Below are 23,977 nucleotides of genomic sequence, written 5' to 3'. Positions count from 1 at the left end.
CAGGGAGACGCTGCAGATCCGTAGGAGCAATCTACAGATTTACAAGAGCACTCCACTATTCCGGAGGTGCTATTCGGTTGATCCCTTTGTGTATATTGGTATATGTCATCCAATAGAGGTTCGTAGACACTCGATGTGGGTTATGTGGTTCCATGACGTGGATAGTACGTATATGTATGAGTATATGGAAATATGTTCTTGTGTTAGAGCATTATATTTTGTAATGAAAACCAGATCCTTTTTTAAAAGTTAACAGGGAATCGATGAATGATTGTTAAACGGGTTAAGGAAATGATAGCACGAGCGGTGCTCGGTGGTTAGCCCCGGGTACCCGTCACGGCCCCCAGCTGGGTCATGACAGGCTCGATATTTCGAGAGATGTTTCTGGGACGCAATTATGATATTTGTTATTTTATTTTATTTTTTGAAAAAAAAATCAAAAACAAAATTCATAAAACGCGTGTTGTTTTTTCTTAAAGGCAAATGCTATTTTGTTTTTATGTGTCATGACGTGTGTTTTCTTTGAACGAGATCTCCCGGTTCTTCTCGGAGACATGGTTGGTAACTTTCGTATTGACAAGAATTTTTGAGATCTCAAAAATTCTGCCCCGGTTTCAGGGCTCGCTTTGGGTGTCCCTCGTGTTGTCTTGCTAAGCGGGAATTTTTGAGGTCCTCTCAAAAGTTCTGCCCCAGTGTATGATTTTAGTTTGGGCCTTTCCTCATTGACCGTTTCTGATAGGAATATTTTAGGACTCCTAAAAAATTCTTTCCCAGTGTAGGGTTGATAATGTCTGGTTCTTGTACTGACCCTTGCAAAATAGATCTTGTTGTCACGCCCCAAAATCCACCCTAGACGTGACCGGCATCCGACGTCATGAACAACATCGAAAAAACCTCAAAGATGCAAAAATACTACTTGAACCCGCCAGGTTCAATATTCGCCTCCAACAGTTTATAAAATAAATGTAAACAAATCATGAAGATATGAATTAAATCAGCGGAAGTCTTTACTAATAAAATACTTAGTCAAACGTAATACATGCCCGAGAGTTGATCAATAACTCAACAACTACCCACAAGAATGTATACTATGGAGCTTCTACGATAAAGGAATAATAGTTCGACTCATCTAGACGCAGCCCGGAAAACTAATAAAATGAATAAACAAATAAATAGGGTGTCCCACGAATGAACGTGTGGGCTCACCAAATCAACAGCAATAGCAAGTCCTTCCTAAACGTCCGGAGTATCAAGAACCTGCTATTCTCCGTCACCTAACATACCATAAAAAACAACAATGGTATGCCTGAGTACTTCATACTCAGTGAGTGCCTCGGGGACAATAAGTAATAAGAAAATAAAGTACAATAATACATAAAGAAATCAGTCCTGAAAATCATGTGAAGCCAATGTAAAAATAGTTATTCAGTTTGTGTGTCTCATTAAGAATTATCAAAACCAATTACAAGGCCTCTTGTCAAGGTACAACTTCAAATATGCCTTCCAATTGATCATAATTAACAACAACAATTCCATGAGAAAACAAGAATATTACACATGCCAATACAGGCCCAAGAATCAAGAACATCGAAGGGATGACCGTAGAGGTTCCCTTGTCACAGCGCACCACATCGGAATACGAAATTCAACGGTGGCTATCCTTCCTTCCGAATAGCTAGGCATAATCACACCCCAGGTAGCGAACCCGAAAGTGGCCACTCTTCCTCCCGAAAGGCTAGGCATTATCACACTAGGATCCATAGTGACTACCCTTCCTCCCGAGTAGCTAGGAAAAACACAACAACAAAGTTCATAGCATAGAAGTCGAATCACAATTTATCTCAAGGTAGTCACATCATCAATTAGCATTTAAGTTCATCATGTCATTACAAAGATACATTGTTTCATTGATAATCTTGAAAATATTTCCACTTCCTTAAATAAGGTTCAATTGTCATAGTTCATCATAAAACACCATTACCAACCCTTAACCATTATTGATGACCATCTCTTATAGAGGAAAACGATTAGAATTATGTATATATGTATAGAGTATTATACAATCAAGTTTTAATGTGGTCTTGTCCCCTCACGCACACTAACCACAATCAAAGCATGAAATAGGGTTTCAAAAGTATGGAAAGTTCACATTTTTATTCAATAAAGAACATTTTTGAAGGGAGACATACATTCCAAAATAAGGTTTTCAAAAAGATACATACCTTAAATCCATTAACATATGTTAAATTTAAGCTTCACGCTTCAAAGAATCATTCTACATCTAATTGAGACTTGTATGATCAATAAGCTATAGATATTCACAAAATTCGCAACTACTGTTCATAGCTTGAAACACACTGTTCTGGATATCTAAATTAGAACTCCACCGTTAACATTTAAGACCTATATGTTGTGACCACTCAGTTAAAATTTGGGCTCGATCCAATGGTTATATTAGCGGAAAACATCAATTAAAGATGACTGGTCAGAGAAAATTCTACAGCAAAAATACTAGGGTTTTGTCTTTAATAGAGTGCATCTAAATCAATCTTATTTCATGATTCTATTGACCATTCAATGTCTAAAACATAATAACAATTCCATATAATCCATCAAAGTGAGGGATTTACCTTTTTGAAGAAATCCCAAAGCTTCATCCCATGTTTCACATTGAATGAAGTTTCCACAATCTAGCGATTTCATAAAATGATTCGGTGTTAATCTAGTGTTAAGTTAATGTAATTGGCTTAGGGATTTTAGTAATAACTCACCTTAGGGGGTTGGTAGAAGCCTATGGTCGAAAAACCCTCTCCTTAGACGTTTTTGGGTTGTATTTATATGTTATTATAAAGACTTGGGCTTTAAAACCTAATCCTACAAGAATCGGGATTTCCGTTTTACACATCTTCAGTAAATTGGTCATAACATTTTGTACCGACCTTTTTTTTACCTCCATAATATAAGGTTAGAAAGATATTTCAATGACCTGCAAATTTTATGTTTTGGGTTTCCCAGAACCCTAATGGAAGTGAAAACTGGGCATAACTGAAACTGTCTCAGACTTAGATGAATTTAGAAGACCTTAAGAATTTCACTTTTTGGTTTGACTTCAAAATGACTGTTTATCACCCGAATTCATCCCGAATGGATTCATATGGATAAATTATCAACTTAATACTATTTTTCATACATTCACACCAAACTCGAATTTACGGGATGTTACATTATCCCCCCCCCCCCCCCCCCTTAAGATCATTTGTCCCCGAATGAAAGTCATGGCCAGGATTCTTTACTAAACCTCAAATTTCAGAATTTCAAGAAACATCCTCAGAGATAACATACGACTAACCATATAATGAGTGCATCATTCAAGCCTAAACACAATTGTGACATTTATACTTCACTCTAAACTTTCACAAGAAAACACATCTGAAAGGTTCAACACATACCTGTAATAGGGAATAATTTAAGGTAACACGGTGTTACACCTCGGGAATTCCCCCGTGAACGTACACTGAATAGACTAACGAAGAAAACGAGTATATGATGTTTTAATAAGAAGGGAACGACGTTCGACCACCCTAAGTAAGATTTCAAAGGCAATTACAATGAAAGGTAGGTTATGCTCCACAATGACTAATTATAGGTTTTGGAAATGTGAAAAGTTGCAGGTTTGCATTCTGGCCAGTTGGTCGTAAAATGAAATACGGACCGTAAAGTGTTATACGGTCTATAAACTGCCATGTCGTATTTCAGCGTCCAAAAACTTCAACTTTCTGTCAAATGCTGGAATGGTTAGAGACAACTTGGAATACGGACCGCAAACTGAAATACGGCCCGTAAACTGAGTCGTAACCCGCCATGTCCTCAGCCTGACTTTCTGTTTCTGTCATCCTTAAATACGACCCCGAAATACGGTACGTAAACTGGAATATGGACCGTAAACTGTGTTTACGACCACTATTCACTTTCGACGACTGTTCATTTAAGATCAGATTTTGGGTTATTAATAAGAGACCAAGTTCATTATTTCATTTCCACATGACACCCCCTTCTCTCTAAAACCTCTCTCTATATTTATTCCACAAGGATTCAAGGATTATTCGTGAACAACAACATAAACTAAGTGAATCAAGTATAAGAAATCCCATTAAGGATCATACAAGTCAAGAAATCTCATTTGGGATAAACTAGGGTTTTGCTAAAATGGAGTATTATCAACCAAGGCTTGTTCCTACGACATCTAAGGTAAGATTTATGATGTTTCTATGTGGTTTAAGGTATTTAAGAGTTGAAATACTTGGATTGTAGAGAGGTATGGCAAAATGGGTCATGAATGTGGAATAGTGCCATTTTGAGAAATAGTTTGAATTGAGTTATGAGTCTTGATGTATTGTAAAGTAAATGTGTTATAAATGATGTTGAGAACATGAGATGAGCAATGTACGTGAATGGACATAGTCGTGCGTTATAGCCATGGATATGGATGATTGAAAAGTGAGTCTAGAATATGGATAATGTGGATGAATAATGACTATTGTTGTAGTATTGTGAATGTATTGTTGACGTTTGAGAGTTGAAATACACAATAGAGGAGACGTTGCCCGATTTTCTCTAGTTTAGTCATGTATGCTAGCTATCGATTCTAACGATAGTATGACTTTAATGAAGGTAGAAACGTGAGCTTCGGAGGAGAACGTGCAAGTGGTAAATAGTTGAACGGAAAGGTATGTAAGGCTAACCCTTCTTTCATAAGGCATGGTTCTTTGGCCAATCATCTAAATCTTCCATAAGTCTATGATGTCTCATAAATGATTCGATCTTCCGAGCTATTAAGCACAGGATTCTTGATATGCTACGATTGTACTAAGTTTCTCGTATGACGAGTAAGCCTATAAAGATAAGTGTGATGAATGATGATAATAGTGATAATGATATTGATGACGACTATAATGGTAATGGCGATGACGATAACGATGATGATAGTGATCAAAGTAGTAAAGATGCTTATGAGTTGTATGTATGTGTGCCCATGTATGGTATTATGAACCCCGAGCCTATATGGCCGGGTAGTATGTGTATAGATGTATATGTATGTATGCTTACGTAACGCGCGCACACCACTGCAGTTGGGTACAGATAACACTGAGCCTTGGTAGGGCCAGGTATGTGTAATACTGAGCCTTGGTTGGACAGGTATGTATGACCACCGAGCCTAGCTATGGTCGGGTACGTGAAACACCGAACCTTCGGGGTCGGGTATGTTATGTAAATGCTATGTATATGATATGATTATGTATGTGATATGATTATGTATGCAATATGAATGTGAATAAGGGTATGTATACGAATACGAGTACTAATATGGAATGGATACGAATATGTGAGCACAAATACACATTAGAATGGAAAGTTTCTATGAAAGGCAAGTAAGTGCCCATGGAGATAATATTACCATCTCCCATCTTGTGCTATTTCTTATGATGTTCATTATGCTTCTACATTGATATTGATCATGCTTTACATACTCAGTACATTGTTTGTACTGATGTCCTTTTGTTTGTGGACACGGCGTCATGCCCGCAGGTGTACAGAGAGACGGGCTCGATCCATAGCTGTATTCTCAGAGACCACCTAGAAGAGCTCCATTTCATTCGGAGCCATAGCTTTTGGGTTCTTATTCTTTTGTGTACATAATTATGGGCATAGCGGGGTCCTGTCCCGCTTATGTGATGTGTTATACTCTCCTTAGAAGCTCGTAGTCACGTGTATATGGTTAGATATGTCTGACCTTGTTGGCCTATATTTTGTATATCATTTTGTTAGCCTTGTCGGCTCATGTACATTGATGTGGCATAGGTGCCAATTATGATATAAAGGCATTGTTGTCCAATGGGACTAGCATGATGAATGAATAGAAGTATGTGAAATTATGTAGCTCACCTAGATGTAAGTATAAGTGTAAGCCAAGGGGCGCCCGGGTGGGCTAGCACCGGGCGTTCGTCGCGGCCCTCTAGACGAGTCGTGACAAAAGTGGTATCAGAGCAGTTCAGTCCTAGGGTGTGTCTACGAGCCGTGTCTAGTAGAGTCTTGGTTATGGGTGTGTTGCGCGCCACACTTATAAACAAGAAGCTGCGGGCATTTTAGGAATGATTGACCTTTTTCTTCATAATAATCGTGCGGTAGAGCTATGATATGAGAAATTATTGTTCTTTAATCGTATATTGTCTATTTAAGAAATGCCTGTAAAAAGAAAGGCTACGGCAGCCCAAAAGGGAAAGACGGTGGCAGGAAAGCGGGCTGAAAGAGCACCGCCACCGGTAGTAGAGGAAAGTGAGTCCTAGAGTACGGCTCACTCTCAGTCCTCCCGTTCAGTACCTATATTAGAGGATCGTGAGGGAGCCTCAGCCCCAGCTCCAGCACCTCCGGCGTCTCCACCGGATGCTTCAGGCCAAGATTTGAATGAGGCCATACACTTGCTTACTCGATTGGTTGCTGCCCAGACTCAGCGGCAAAGTACAGGGCAGGGTGATAGGGCTGTTAGTGCAAGGGCCCGTGACTTCATTACTTTGAACCCTCCGGAATTCTTTGGGTCAACGCCGGAGGAGGACCCTCAGGATTTTATCGAGGGTATGTTGAGGACGCTATGATTGATACATGTTTCGGACACCGAGTCGGTGGAGTTAGCATCGTATAGATTGAGAGATGTCTCGATCCAATGGTATACGGTTTGGATGGCTTCACGGGGAGCCAATGCACCTCCCCCGGTATGGCAGGAGTTCGTTGATGCTTTTCTCCGACATTATATGCCTCCAGAGGTTCGGCGAGCTAGGGCCAATAAATTCTTGAATTTGAGGCAAAGTAGCATGAGTGCTTTAGAGTACAGTCTCCGCTTCAATTCCTTGGCTAGGTATGCTTCGACTATGGTAGCGGATATGGGTGACAGAGTGCACCACTTTGTAAAGGGCCTAGGGCCGCATTTGATAGATAGGTGCTTGACTGCGTCCCTTCAGGACAATATGGATATTGCACGCATTCAGGCCCATGCTCAGAACTTAGAAGAAAGTCTGCAACAGCAAACAAGTGAGCGCAAGCACGATAGGGTACAGGGCAAGAGGGCCAGATCTTCGGGTCCGATGAGCGAGTTCAGAGGTGGGCACATGCAGCAGTTTTCCAGGCATACAGGCTATTCTATGACCAGTGCACCTCCCCTATTTTCAGGCTAGAGGTTTGATAGGTCTACTTGTTCCGAGCCGAGTCAGAGTTTTGCAGGGTCTCAGTTCAGAGGCGATTCGGGTCAGGCAAGGCCACCCGTACCAGGATGTTCCCAGTGTGGGAAGTTGCATTGGGGTCAATGCCGATTGGGTTCAGAGGGTTGTTATTCATGTGGTCGACCAGGCCATATTGTGCGTGATTGCCCCTCGATTCATGGTAGAGGTAGGACCCAGCCTTCAGGGTCAGTAGTCAGATCTTTATCTTCCATGCGCCCTATGGGGCCAGGTTCACATGGGCCAGTTGGCCATGGTAGAGGCAGAGGGAGAGTTCCCAGTTCTAGCGGTCCTCAGCACCGTGTTTATGCTTTGGCTGGACGCCAAGATCTCGAGTCTTCTCCTGATGTGGTCACAGGTATATTATCGGTATTCTCTCATGATATATATGCTTTGATTGATCTGGGCTCCACATTGTCATATGTTACTCCATATATTGCGGGTCGAACCAAAGTCGATCAAACCTTTTGAGGTGTCTACACCCGTTGGTGTATCGGTAATAGCTAGCCAAGTATATAGAAATTACATAGTTTTGATTTGTGACCGCCGTACTATAGTTGACTTGCATGAGCTAATGATGGTAGACTTTGATGTCATTATGGGCATGGATTGGTTGGCCTCTTGCTATGCCAATGTTGATTGTAGAATGAAGATGGTTCATTTCCAATTTCTAGGAGAACCAGTCTTAGAATGGAAAGGGAATACGGCGTCACCAAAGGGTTGGTTTATTTCCTATCTAAAGGCAAGGAAAATGATCACGAAAGGATGTATCTATCATCTAGTTCGGATTCAAGATGTAGAAGCTGAATCGCCGACTCTTCAGTCAGTTCCTATAGTAAACGAATTTCCGGATGTGTTCCCGGAAGAGCTTCCAGGTCTTCCTCCCTAGCGGGAGATTGATTTTGCAACTGATGTTTTTCCGGTCACCAAGCCCATATCTATTCCTCCTTATAGAATGGCTCCCGCAGAATTGAAAGAGTTGAAGGAGAAATTGAAGGACTTGCTTGAGAAAGGCTTTATTAGGCCTAGTTCATCCCCGTGGGGAGCACCCGTATTGTTTGTCTGAAAGAAAGATGGCCTCTTGAGAATGTGCATTGATTACCGGCAATTGAATAAGGTGACAATTAAGAACAAGTATCCTCTTCCGAGGATTTATGACTTATTTGATCAATTGCAAGGTGCCAAATGGTTTTCAAAGATTGATTTGAGGTCCGGGTATCATCAAGTGAGAGTTAGGGAGAAAGATATCCCTAAGACAGCCTTTAGAACAGGATATGGTCATTTTGAGTTCCGGGTGATGTCATTTTGGCTAACTAATGCGCCGGCGGCATTTATGGATCTGATGAATAATGTGTTCAGGCCTTTTCTGGATTTATTTGTGATCGTATTTATCGACGACATCTTGGTATATTCTAGATCCGACGCAGAACATGAGAATCATTTGCGTACTGTCCTTGGAGTCCTTCGAACTCGAGAGTTGTTTGCAAAGTTTTCCAAATGCGAGTTTTTGTTGAACTCAGTGGCATTTCTGGGGCATATTGTGGCAGCCGATGGTGTTCGAGTCGATAGTCAAAAGATTGAGGCCGTGAAGACTTGGCCAAGGCCCACAACTCCTATGGAGGTTCGGAGCTTTCTGGGCTTAGCAGGTTATTAGGGGAGATTTGTTGAAGGTTTTTCTTCTATTTCTGCACCACTCACAAAGTTGACCCAGAAATCGGCAAAGTTTCAATGGACAGATGCTTGTGAGCGTAGCTTCCAAGAGTTGAAAAGTAAATTGACTTCCGCCCCAGTCTTGACACTTCTAGAGGGATTGGATGGATATGTTGTTTATTGCGATGCTTCAGGTGTTGGGCTAGGATGTGTATTGATGCAACATGGTAAGGTGATTGCGTATGCTTCAAGGCAATTACGGAAACATGAGCGGAATTATCCAACCCATGATTTAGAATTGGCCACAGTGGTTCATGCGTTAAAGATATGGAGACATTATTTATATGGCGTCCATGTGGATATTGATATAGATCATAAGAGTCTACAGTATATCTTCCAGCAGAAAGAGCTGAATTTACGGCAACGACGCTGGTTGGAATTGCTAAAAGATTATGATATTGATATCTAGTATCATCCCGGAAAGGAAAATGTTGTAGCTGATGCTCTTAGCCGCAGATCTATGGAAAGTTTGTGCGATGTACGACCCGAGAGGAGAGAAATGACTCGTGAGCTCCAGCAATTAGCTAGCCTAGGAGTTCGAGTAGTGGACTCAGGTAGCAGGGGACTACTATCCAGAATTCAGCAGCCTCATCGCTAGTGGCAGAAGTGAAAGAGCGACAATATGAAGATCCCATGCTAATGCATTACAGAGATACACTCCCTCAGAAAAAGTAGTCATCATTTGATATCACAGGAGACGGAGTTCTCCGATGCCGAGGCAGAGTATGCGTTCCTGATGTGGCAGGATTACGCCACCAGGTATTGAGGGAAGCTCATTGTTCCCGTTACTCTGTTAACCCCGGTGCGACGAAAATGTATCATGATCTTAAGTCTGTATATTGGTGGAATGGAATGAAGAAAGATATAGCGGAATTCGTAGCTCAATGTCCTAATTGTCAGAAACTGAAAATCGAGCACCAAAGGCCGGGTGGATTGTTGCAAGCTATAGAAATCCCAACCTGGAAGTGGGAAGTGATTAACATGGACTTCATTACAGGCTTACCCCGTTCTCGACGCAAGTATGACTCTATATCGGTGATTGTAGATAGGCTCACAAAGTAAGCTCATTTCTTACCGGTCAGAATGACCTATTTGGCAGAAGATTATGCAAGGCTTTATGTTAAAGAGATAGTGAGACTCCATGGTGTTCCAACGTCTATTATCTCTGATAGAGGGACTCAGTTTACAGCAAATTTTTGTTAGTCTTTCCAAGAAGGTCTAGGGACCCAAGTGAGCCTTAGTACGACATTTCACCCGCAGACTGATGGACAAGCCGAGCGTACCATTAAGAATCTTGAAGATATGTTACGGGCATGTATGATAGATTTTGGAGGAAATTGGGATGACTATTTGCCACTCATCAAATTTGCTTACAATAACAGTTATCATTCTAGCATCCAAATGGCACCGTATGAAGCTTTATATGGGCGAAAGTGTAGATCCCCAATTGGGTAGTTTCAAACAGGAGAGGCCAGACTGATAGGGCCAAACTTGGTCCAGCAAGCCATAGAGAAAGTCAAGCTTATACAAGATCGGTTATTAGCAGCCCAAAGTCGTCAAAATTCCTATGCGGATAATCGCCGAAGAGACTTAGAGTTCCAAGTGAAAGATTTGTATTCTTGAAACTGTCACCGATGAAAGGTGTAATGAGATTTGGCAAAAAGGGGAAGCTTAGTCCCCGGTACATTGGACCTTATGAGATTGTGCGCAAAGTGGCCTACGAATTAGATCTACCTCCGGATTTGGAGTCAGTTCACCAAGTTTTCCATGTCTCGATGCTTCGAAAATGTATTGGAGATCCTACTAGGATCGTGCCAATAAGCGATGCGCAAGTGATAGAAAAGTTGACTTATGAAGAAGTGCCCATTGCCATACTAGATAGGCAAGTACGGAGGCTTAGAAACAAAGAAGAGGTCTCAGTTAAGGTTTTATGGAGAAGCAGTAAACGAGAAGAAATTACATGGGAAGCGGAAGAAAGTATGCGATCCAGATACCCTCATTTATTTCAGCCTTTGGGAGAGATTCAAGATGAAACATCAGCGGTATGAGGTATGTATGATTTCCTTTTCATGATTTTGGTCATGTGTGGCCATAGATATGTTGATATTGTGATGTAGCCCTGTGAGGTGATGATATTTTGGGTTGTTGTGACAGGTTGGTAGTGCCATATTATAGGGGAAACTCTGGCGAAATTTCTATAGAATCCGCGAAGACTTTAACATTCGAGGACGAATGTTCTTAAGGGGGGGAGAATGTTACACCTCGGGAATTCCCCCGTGAACGTACAGTGAATAGACTAATGAAGAATACGAGTATATTATATTTTAATAAGAAGGGAACGACGTTTGAAGACCCTAAGTAAGATTTCAAAGGCAATTGCAATGAAAGGTAGGTTATGCTCCACAATGACTAATTATAGGTTTTGGAAATGTGAAAAGTTGCAGGTTTGCATTCTGGCCAGTTGGTCATAAAATTAAATGCGAACCGTAAAGTGGTATACGGTCCGTAAACTGCCATGTCGTATTTCAGCTTCCAAAAACTTCAACTTTCTGTCAAATGCTGGAATGGTTTGAGACGACTTTGAATACGGACCGTAAACTGAAATACGGCCCGTAAACTGAGTCGTAAACCACCATGTCCTCAGCCTGACTTTCTGTTTCTGTCATCCTTAAATACAACCACGAAATATGGTCCGTAAACTGGAATACGGACCGTAAACTGTGTTTACGACCACTGTGCACTTTCGACGACTGTTCATTTAAGATAAGATTTTGGGTTATTAATAAGAGACAAAGTTCATTATTTCATTTCCACATGACACCCCCTTCTCTCTAAAACCTCTCTCTACATTTATTCCACAAGGATTCAAGGATTATTAGTGAACAACAATATAAACTAAGTGAATCGAGTATAAGAAAACTCATTAAGGATCATACAAGTCAAGAAATCTCATTGGGGATAAACTAGGGTTTTGCTCAAGTTGAGTATTATCAACCAAGGCTTGTTCCTACGACATCTAAGGTAATATTTAAGGATTATTAGTGAACAACAATATAAACTAAGTGAATCGAGTATAAGAAAACCCATTAAGGATCATACAAGTCAAGAAATCTCATTGGGGATAAACTAGGGTTTTGCTCAAGTAGTATTATCAACCAAGGCTTGTTCCTACGAAATCTAAGGTAAGATTTATGATGTTTCTATGTGGTTTAAGGTATTTAAGAGTTGAAATACTTGGATTGTAGAGAGGTATGGCAAAATGGGTCATGAATGTGGAATAATGACATTTTGAGAAATAGTTTGAATTGAGTTATGAGTCTTGATGTATTGTAATGTAAATGTGTTATAAATGATGTTGAGAACATGAGATGAGCAATGTACGTGAATGGACATAGTCGTGCGTTATGGCCATGGATATGGATGATTGAAAAGTGAGTCTAGAATATGGATAATGTGGATGAATAATGACTATTGTTGTAGTATTGTGAATGTATTGTTGACGTTTGAGAGTTGAAATACACTATAGAGGAATGTCGTATAAATAGAGGAGACGTTGCCCAATTTTCTCTAGTTTAGTCATGTATGCTAGCTATCGATTCTAATGATAGTATAACTTTAATGAAGGTAGAAACGTGAGCTTCGGAGGAGAACATGCATGTGGTAAATAGTTGAACGGAAAGGTATGTAAGGCTAACCCTTCTTTCATAAGGCATGGTTCTTTGGCCAAACATCTAAATCTTCCATAAGTCTATGATGTCTCATAAATGATTCGATCTTCCGAGCTATTAAGCTCACGATTCTTGATATGCTACGATTGTACTAAGTTCCTCGTATGACGAGTAAGCCTATAAAGATAAGTTTGATGAATGATGATAATAGTGATAATGATATTGATGACAACTATAATGGTAATGGCGATGAAGTTAACGATGACGATAATGATAGTGATGAAAGTAGTAAAGATGCTTATGAGCTGTATGTATGTGTGCCCATGTATGGCTACTATGAACCCCGAGCCTATATGGCCGGGTAGTATGTGTATAGATGTATATGTATGTATGCTTACGTAACGCGCGCACACCACTGCAGTTGGGTACGGATAACACTGAGCCTTGGTAGGGCCAGGTATGTGTAATAATGAGCCTTGGTTGGCCAGGTATGTATGACCACCGAGCCTAGATATAGTCGGGTACGTGAAACACCGAACCTTCGGGGTCAGGTATGTTATGTAAATGCTATGTATATGATATGATTATGTATGTGATATAATTATGTATACAATATAAATGTGAATAAGGGTATGTATACGAATACGAGTACTAATATGGAACGGATACGAACATAGATACGGATATGGAGGTATGAGCACCAATACACATTAGAATGGAAAGTGTCTATGAAAGGCAAGTAAGTGCCCATGGCGATAATATTACCATCTCCTATCTTGTGCTATTTCTTATGATGTTCATTATGCTTCTACATTGATATTAATCATGCTTTACATACTCAGTACATTCTTCGTACTGATGTCCTTTTGTTTGTGGACGTTGCGTCATGCCCGCAGGTGCACAGACAGACGGGCTCGATCCATAGCGGTATTCTCAGAGACCACCTAGCAGAGCTCCATTTCATTCGGAGCCATAACTTTTGGGTACTTATTCTTTTGTGTACATAATTATGGGCATAGCGGGGTCCTGTCCCGCTTATGTGATGTGTTATACTCTCCTTAGAGGCTCGTAGTCACGTGTATATGGTTAGATATGTCTGGGCTTGTTGGCCTATATTTTGTATATCATTTTGTTAGTCTTGTCGGCTCATGTACATTGATGTGGCATAGGTGCCAATTATGATATAAAGGCATTGTTGTCCAATGAGACTAGCATGATGAATGAATAGAAGTATGTTAAATTATATGGCTCACCTAGATGTAAGAATAGGTGTAAGTCAAGGGGCGCCTGGGTGGGCTAGCACCGGGTGTTCGTCGCGGACCTCTAGACGGGTCGTGACACACGGCTTGAGACTACCACAACTAGATAGAACTACGCCCCTTTCGAGTTCATCCTGCAAGTCTTAATATACGACATAAGTCTACCCCAAGGTTTTAACAATATCACTTTTTCACTCCATAACGGGTCCATCAGCAAATTCAAGCCTAACTATTTCTGATTGACAATCTAGAGTTTCATAACACTCGGAAAACTAGTCTATCCCTACAAATCACATCAAAGTTCACAATTTTTAATTCAAACACATCAAAAGTAATCTCACGACCCTTAACTACAACGACGCTGTCTCTATATATTCTAAAAGCAATAACAAGGACACTAGTAGGGGTATTCATAGAAAAAGGGTGCGAACAATTGTTCGGGTTCCCTAGCTAAATCAAGGGTAAAGTACAAAGTCACATAAGAAGGATTTTGAACCTGGATCAATCAACGACTATGCATCAAGAGAACAAATAGTGAGAATACCTGTGACTACAACATCTGAGACTCCAGCCAACTCCCTACGAGCCAAATCACAAAGTAGAGCTTTCTTTGTACTACACGATCCTGGAAAGATAAAAATACATCTTCACCTAAGTAAGAACAACATAGCCCTCACGGGGATTTCTAACGACTAGAACACTCAAGTCTTAACACGAATAAGGGGGTTTCTACCTTTATCTCACTTTCCCAAGAGTTAGTTACTCAAAAGGTTCAAGACGTATATGCTTTGATTAGGAAGAGCACAATATGTCAATCTAGATAATATACTCTGACAAGAAGGTTAATTCAACAACACATGATTCAAGCTTAACTTACCTCATGCCAAAATTGAAATTAACAATTTAAAGCCTAAATCAACTACATCATCTTCTTAAATCATTATTCTACAAGCAGTTGTTTTTGAGTTTCAAGCCTAAAATAAAGTTCTTCCACTAAACATCAAAATAGTACAGATCTTTCAACCCAATAAGAGTATAACCTCAATGTACGATAATTCTTAATTCACTACAAGGGACCCTAAATTGTTACCTTCACCCTAACCTCCAGTACTTGAAACATATCACACCTTAATTTCAGCCTAACAAGATTTCAGCAGAGTTCTCCCTGTAACAAGGTCTACATTTGTTTCTATACCTGTCTCAATTTATCAACAACCAAACCCTAAAACAACCATATATACAAAACACCTACAACACAATTTCAGGGACTCTGTACCATCCATCAGATTACACATCAGAACAATGTGCACTCCATAACACCATTGTTCACTTGGTTAACATCTGCAACACGAGTTAAAGTCATCTCCATAAAGCACAAGTAATGAACACATCAGAATGATCCTCAAGTAAGTTCAAGCTTTATAGCACAATATAGAATCAAGAAGAATTAGAAACACCTATTAATGTCCTGGTAGTCTTTCGATCATGTAGGTGATCAGGATGCACAAGGAAGACTCCATTACACACAGCTCCACAGACACAGACAACTCCTAGGACATATCTAAACCTAGGCTCTGATACCAAGCTTGTCACGCCCCAAAACCCACCATAGACGTGACCGGCATCTGATGTCATGAACAATATCGAAAGAACCTAAAAGATGCAATAACAGTACTTGAACCCGCCAGGTTCAATATTCACCTCCAACAGTTTATAAAATAAATGTAAACAAATCATGAAGATATGAATTAAATCAGCGGAAGTCTTTACTAATCAAATACTTAGTCAAATGTAATACATGCCCGAGAGTTGATCAATAACTCAACAACTACCCACAAAAATGTATACTATGGAGCATCTAAGATAAAGGAATAATAGTTCGACTCATCGGGACGCAGCCCGGAAAACTAATAAAATGAATAAACAAATAAATAGGGTGTCCCACGAATGAACGTGTGGGATCACCAAATCAACAGCAACAACAAGTCCTTTCTAAACGCCCGGGGTATCAAGAACCTGCTCTTCTCTGTTACCTAACATACCATAAAAAAATGGTATGCCTGAGTACTTCATACTCAGTGAGTGCCTCACAGACAATAAGTAATAGGAAAATAAAGTACAATAATACATAAGGAAATCAGTCCTCAAAATCATGTGAAACCAATGTAAGAACAGTTATTCATTTTGTGTGTCTCAATAAGAATTATCAAAACCAATTACAAGGCCTCTTGTCAAGGTACAACTTAAAATATGCCTTTTAATTGATCATAATTAACAACAACAATTCCATGAGAAAATAAGAATATCACACATGTCAATACTGGCCCGAGAATCAAGCACATCGAAGGGGTGACCGTAGAGGTTCCCTTGTCACAGCGCATCACACTTGAATACGAAATTCAACGGTGGCTATCCTTCCTCCCGAATAGCTAGGCGTAATCACACATCAGGTAGCGAACCCGAAAGTGGCCGCTCTTCCTCCCGAATGGCTAGGCATTATCACACTAGGATCCATAGTGATTACCCTTCCTCCCGAGTAGCTAGGCCAAACACAACAGCAAAGGTCATAGCATAGAAGCCGAATTACAATTTATCTCAAGGTAGTCACATCATCAATTAGCATTTAAGTTCATCATGTCATTATAAAGATACATTGTTTCATCGATAATCTTTAAAATATTTCCATATCCTTAAACAAGGTTCAATTGTTATAGTTCATCATAAAACACAATTACCAACCCTTAACCATTATTGATGACCATCTGTTATAGAGGAAAACGATTATAATTATTTATACATGTATAGAGTATTATACAATCAAGGTTTAATGTGGGCTTGTCCCCTCACACACACTAACCACAATCAAAGCATGAAATAGGGTTTCAAAAGTATGGAAAGTTCACCTTTATATTCGATAAAGAACTTTTGGGAAGGGAGACATACATTCAAAAATAAGGTTTTCAAAAAGAGACATACCTTAAATCCATTAAAATATGTTAAACGTAAGCTCCACGCTTCAATGGATCATTCTGCATCTAATTGAGGCTTGTATGATCAATAAGCTATAGATATTCACCATATTGGCAGCTACTGTTCATAGCTTGAAACTCATTGCTCCGGATATCTAAATTCGATCTCCACCATTAACATTTAATACCTATATGTTGTGACCACTCAGTTAAAATTTGGGCTCGATCCAACGGTTAGATTAGCGGAAAACATCAATTAAGGATGACTGGTCGGAGAAAATTCTATAGCAAAAATACTAGGGTTTTGTCTTTAACGCAGTACATCTAAATCAATATTATTTCATGATTCTATTAACCATTCAATGTCTAAAACATAACAATTCCATATAATCCATCAAAGTGAGGGGTTTACCTTTTTGAAGAAATCCCAAAGCTTCATCCCATGTTTGACCCTAAATGAAGTTTCCACAATCTAGCGATTTCATAAAATGATTCGGTGTTAATCTAGTGTTAAGTTAATATAATTGGCTTCGGGATTTCAGTAAACACTCTCTTTGGATCTTTTTGGGAAATATATGTTATTATAAAGGCTTGGGCTTTAAAACCTAATCCTACAAGAATCGTAATTTTCCTTTTTCGCCATCTTCTGTAAATCGGTCATAACTTTTTGTAAAGACCCTTGTTTGACCTCCATAATATATGGTTGGAAAGGTATTTCAAATACCTACAACTTTTATGTTTTGGGTTTTTCAAGAATCTTTACGGAAATACCAGAAAACAGGGCACACTGCGCATAAACGAATCTAAAAGGCCTTAAGAACATCATTTTTAGGTTTGACTTCAAATGACTGTTTATCACCCGAATTCATCCCTAATGGATTCATATGGCTAAAATATCAACTTAATACTGGTTTTCATACATTCATACCTGACTCGAATTTACGGGATGTTACACTTGCGGACCTTTTCCGTCCTATTACCTTTGAGGTTTTCGAGGGGTTTCTTGGTTTTTCTCTTTATGATGACTGAGCTCGAGAGCTCCTACGTATCCTGTTGCAGCAGGAATTCAGGTCAAACGTAGTATGGAATAAAGTAAATAAGTTTTGGTTTAACTAATAAAGGGATCGAGTCCAGTATGGACTGCCCACATATCCCGTCATGGCGAATTCAGGTCATTGCGTAGTTCATTACAAAGATGATTTGTTTTTCTCCCATTCTAGTATGATTACAAGCAAAAGGTATAGTTACAAGGAAATAGAAATGCATGCACAAGCAAATAGAATCCTAAATGTAGTATCTCTTGAGCGCATCTGCATTAATGGCCTTGGGCCACTCTTATCCGTCCATCTCGGCTAGGACTATGGCTCCTCCCAAGAGCACTTTCCTAACCATGTATCCCTTTATATTCCTCTTGTTGAGGGAAGACTCGCTTGAGCACGAGTTGTCCGATCGAGAAAAGTTGAGTTCTGATCCCTTGTTGAAGTCTCTAGACATCCTTTGTCTTTGCAGCTGTCCGTGGCACACTGCTACCATTCTCTTTTCCTCTATCATGGCTAGCTGTTCATAACGATTTTTAACCCATTCTGCATCTTCCAGCTCTACCTCTTGGATGATCCTAAATGAAGGGATCTATACTTCTGCGGGTATGACCGCTTCCATACTGTAAACGAGGAGGTATGGGGTTTCCCCAATGGAAGTTCTGGTTGTCGTTCTGTATCCTAACAGAGCACAAGGCAGCAGCTCGTGCCAATTCTTGTAGTTGTCGACCATCTTCCTTAAAATCCTTTTGATGTTCTTGTTGGTAGCTTTTACGGCTCCATTCATCTGCGGCCGATAGGCGGTAGTGTTCCTGTGAGTGATTTTGAATTATTCACTGATGTCCTTCATCAAATGGCTATTCATATTGGCACCATTGTCCGTGATGATGGATTCCGGCACACTGAAACGACATATTAGATTGTTCTTGACGAAGTCAGCCACGACTTTCTTGGTTATTGATTTGTGGGAAGTTGCCTCTACCTATTTAGTGAAGTAGTCTATGGCGACTATGATGAAGAAATGTCCATTGGAGGACGGAGGGTCCATGGGTCCTATGACATCTATTCCCCAAGCCACGAAAGGCCAGGGGGAACTCATTGCATGTAATTCCATAGGTGGAGCCTTGATTAGATCCCCGTGTATCTGACACTGATGGCATATTTGCACGAATTTATAGGAATCATGCTCAATGGTCATCTAGTAATATCCTGTCCTCAGGATTTTCTTAGCAAGGACGAATCCATTCATGTGAGGTACGCATGCCCCCGCGTGCACTTCTTTTAGCAATTTCGTGGCCTTTTTTGCATCCACGTATCTAAGCAACCTCAGATCATAGGTCCTTTTTATATAGTACTTCCATGTTCAAGAAGAAACTATTGGCCATCTCCTGATGGTCTTTTTTTTAATTGCCGAACTCTCTTGGGATACTTCCTTTTTTCCAGGTAGGCCTTAATGTCGGCGTACCATGGTTGGCCATCTAGCTCGACCTCTATATAGGCACAGTGAGCCTGTTCTTCTCTCAGCGTGATCTCTAACGGATCAATGTGGGTGCTTGATGTGCCGTGAAATTATGGCACGTCTAATGCTTTTTAACTCTGAGTTTTACTTGTTTTCAAGCAAGTTTGTGTTAGTTAGATGTGTTTTGTGTGTTGTGCAGGTATTTCGAAGTTAGAATGCTCGGTAAGCGAAAAACAAGTGATCTGTTCTGATATGCGTTACAGATGGACCATCAACATGCTTGACGGTCTGTCAAGTTGCCTCGTGGTTCAAGTTCCTGCAAAGCGAAAAACTCATCAGACCGTTGACTTCCACCGTCTACATGATCGACGGTCCGTCAAAGTGCCTCGATGATGGGAATTCTGAGAATTGAAAATATGTTATCAGATCGTCGTCATGCCCGTCGAACATGTCGACGACCGTCAGAGTGCAACGACGACCCCTCAAAGTGCAAGCCGAGCTGGAACAGGACTGGGATTGATTATTCTGAGTTTAACTTGTGTAAATACCTGTTTAGGTTTTATTTTTCAGACATCTGGAGTTTTAGACTTGTATTAATTACTTTTGAGTTGTTATTACTTTTGAAGATTTTCCAGACAAAATACATTCGTTACTTTCAAGTTTTATTCGTAAGTTTAATAAAAAATTCAATTATGCAATCTTCAATCTTTTATTGTTTTCCTGTTGCCATGAGTAGCTAAACACCTTTACTAAGGTTGTGAACCCAGGGATGGGTGTTTTGTGATTGGGGATCGTGAATGATTTACGCATAATGGATTCTTAGGGTTTATTTGTTCTTCATTTTCATCTTATAGTTAGTGGTTGCAAACAATAGCTAACGCCTTAAACTTTAGTTTATTTGGGAAAATAACTAGGGTTAGGTAAGAACAAATAACAATAACCCAAGGCTTTAAACCTCGTTTAATAAATTCACTTAGGAATAAGAGGAATTTACTTGGCATAATTAACCGTTCTTCATGCATACTTTCTTATCATTGGAAAAAGCATAGAAAGAAATAATCTTTTCTTATTGGGAAATATTCTAGATTCATGTAGAGGTTAAGCGCATCCATAAAAACGATCCACACTACAAGAAAAACGGCTATTAGCGACCAGAAAAATGGTCCTTAATAGTCTTATTCTGGTCCCTAAAAGCAAATAGCGACCAGATTTTTCTGGTCGCCACCCGTCGCTATAGCCTCCGCCGCTAAAGGCCAATAACGACCACTTTTTCTAACTGGTCCTTAGAAACTTATAGCGTCGGGAAAATATCTGTTCCCTAAACCCTTTTTAGGACCATATTTCCGGTCCATAAATGAAGATCAAGCAGCCATATTTTGGTCCCTAAAAGCAATTAGCGACCAGTTTTTGCTAGTTTGAATAATGGTTTTCTAGGACAAAAAACTAATCCTTAATGATATTAGCAATAGGAACCTGGCTGGTCATACACAATTTGCCACCAGAATATCATATAATTGTAATGTTGATAATCAACTCTATATAGAGAAAAGTATCACTAGCATCAAGCTTTCATAAAACACATCAAGGTTCCACCTTAGAGACCCCAATGCAAATTTCATTAACATGTAAAAATACAAGGAGGGGAACATATACCTTACCTCCAACTTATTCATAGAATTTAAACTCTAGATACTACAACCATATATCTAAACATCTTGGTTGCACCAGTTTGTAATAATACGAAACTAATATATTAGTTGAAATAATCAGTTTGAAGGAAGAAATTAGATCATCTGAATTATATACGAATTATACAGTTTCGTGGCAGTATGGAAAAAGCTAGACAAATTTTGTATTAGCTTTTTGTCTGCAGGAACATTATTATCTGGTGTAAGAGGCTGGATGCTTCCATTCTTTGCTTCTCATAGTTCTAGCTGCTGATATTGGTTTTTCTTCCGATCATTATTGCAAATTATGATACACAAGTCCATCCTGCGAGATAGAAAAGATGTTAACACTCATAACTTGTAGGCTTTTGACTTTCATTGTGCTGAAATAATGTTATGAATGAAACAACTTTTTCCATAAAAGTGGTTTATGCCTCTATTACGTTGGATCTATCACAAAGTGATTTGAGCTTTAATAGTTCCTTCAAACCAAGCAACCTACATGTTGACTACTTTTTGTCTTACTTCATTTGAAGTTGTTCTATCTATTATATCACTTACATATATCAGCATTGGCAATATTAGTTCTAAGTATTCCACCTATTATACATATATTAAATAATTACTTGTAGTAGTAGTACTATGAAACATATTGAGCAGAGAAAATTAAGCCTAAAGAGATTTAGTAGTGTTTCTTACTAGAGAGAAGTGGTACCAAAAAGGTACTGGTAATGCAGTTTTCACATATTTCTAATGGCATAAGAGAAGTCACCTAGTAAAATAATCAGCAAGATCTTGTTTCCGGATAGCTTTGGTTGAGTTCGTATCATTCATAAATACCAATTCACATCATTCTAAAGTATATCTAAATAGCTACCAAGAATGTATAGTTAAAGAATGAAAAGTAGAATTAATTTTCTTCCAAAACTAAGAGGGCCAAAAAATGGAACTTTTGACTCCTGCAATAGTATTGGTCCAAGGATGATTTTCCAATTGAGAGAGACACGATACATGTTTGATTTCAGCTAGCCTGTCTAAAAGAGTTCAGAAAATTCTCAATCAAATAATGCACTTAGAATATACATGTGCTTTACGAAAGGATTGGAGAAAACATTGACATCAGTGAACAAACCAAACAGGGAAGGGGAAGAAACAAAGAACACTCACCAGAAAATGAAAGAGAAGCCAGCATATTTAGGCAAAGATTTGTAATACTCACTGAATTTCAATGAGAAAAAATTTACAAGAAGGCCTTAATCCCATGCACTTTAGAATTGGAAATCATGTCACTACCATGCAGAGTACCTTTTATTTGGAGTTTGGATTACACTCTATTTACCAGAAGAAATCATTGGCCCTTTTGTGAGGTAAAATTACTATAACATCTCAGTTTTCTATTTACAAATAAAAGAGTTCTCCTTTAGTTTGCACCTGCCGAATGTCACCAACTGTAACAACTCAAACCCTTGTTTGGAGTATTTACGTTCAATTTCATGTTTTGAGGTCTTGGATAAATTAGTATTATTCCCTCCGTCCTAAAAAGATTGTCTTAGTTTGACTTGGCGCGGAGTTTAAAGAAATAAAAGAAGACTTTTGAATTGTGTGGTCCAAAACAAGCCTTAGATATTCATGTGGCTGTAAATCATTTCTTAAAGTTAAATTATTTCTAAATATAGAAATGTGTCAATCTTTTTGGGACAAACTAATAGGGAAAGTAAGACAAATCATTTTGGGACGGATGGAGTATGTTTTAGGACTTGTTGGCGTGGTTTGGTTGGTACCCAACAAGCCCAGGTGGATTTTGGCAACATTGGAGACAAGTTGAGATACTAGAGATAAATGCAGGTGCACACTCTGGTGTGTGCGACGTACAGGGCAAGCAACCTGCTTGCCATGAGGCGCATGGCGCACTAGGCATGGTCTATCCTTACTTACGTACCAAGACGTGCTAATCTAACAATCCTAATTGGCACAATTTTTAACTCAACAAGCCAGCTTAACTGCCCTGATATTTTGCTGGCTATCTACACCTACACTCTTCTCCCCTCATGCACGCTCTGGTGTGTGCGACGTACATGCAAGAAACCTGCTTGCCATGAGGCGCGTGGCGCACTAGGCATGGTCTATCCTTACTTACGTACCAAGACATGCTAATCTAAAAATCCTAATTGGCATAATTTTTCACTCAACAAGCCAGCTCAACTGTCCTGATATTTCGCTGGCTATCTACACCTACGCTCTTTTTGTTACACCTCGGAAAAATCCAATCTCGTACAGTGAATAGACTAACGAAGAATATGAGTATACGATGTTTTAATCAGAAGGGAATGACGTTTAACGACGCTAAGTAAGATTTCAAAGGCAATGGGAATAAGAGGTAGGTTATGAGTCCAACGACTATTTATAGGTTCTGAAAATGTGAAAAGTTGTAGATTTTCACTTTGGTCTCGTCGACGAAATATGAATCGTAAAGTGGTATACAGCCCGTAAACTGCCTTGTCGTCTTTCAACATTCCAAAACTTCAACTTTCTGCCAAAGACTTGAATGGTTAAATACGACTTGAAATATGGACCGTAAACTGAAATACGGCCCGTAAACTGAGTTCGTAAATCACCATGTCCTCAGCCTGACTTTCTGGTTCTGTCAACCTTTAATACGCCCATGGAATACGGTGTAAACTGAAATACGGACCGTAAACCGAGTTTACGACCACTGTGCAGTTTCAACTACTGTTAATTTCGAATCAAATTTCATGTTTTAAATAAAAGACCCAAGTTCATTTATTTAATTTTCATATTTCATTCTCCACAACTCAAGACTTCTCTAGAAACTTCCACACATTTCATATACAAGAACTCATGAGAAATTGATGATCAACTTCATCAAATCAACAAAACCAAGTGTGGGAAACTCATCAAAGTTCATCCAAGTTAAGAAAT

The sequence above is a fragment of the Lycium barbarum genome, chromosome 8 (genome assembly GCF_019175385.1).
Source record: "Lycium barbarum isolate Lr01 chromosome 8, ASM1917538v2, whole genome shotgun sequence".
Classification (NCBI taxonomy): Eukaryota; Viridiplantae; Streptophyta; class Magnoliopsida; order Solanales; family Solanaceae; genus Lycium; species Lycium barbarum.
This window is presented reverse-complemented; position numbering follows the sequence as displayed.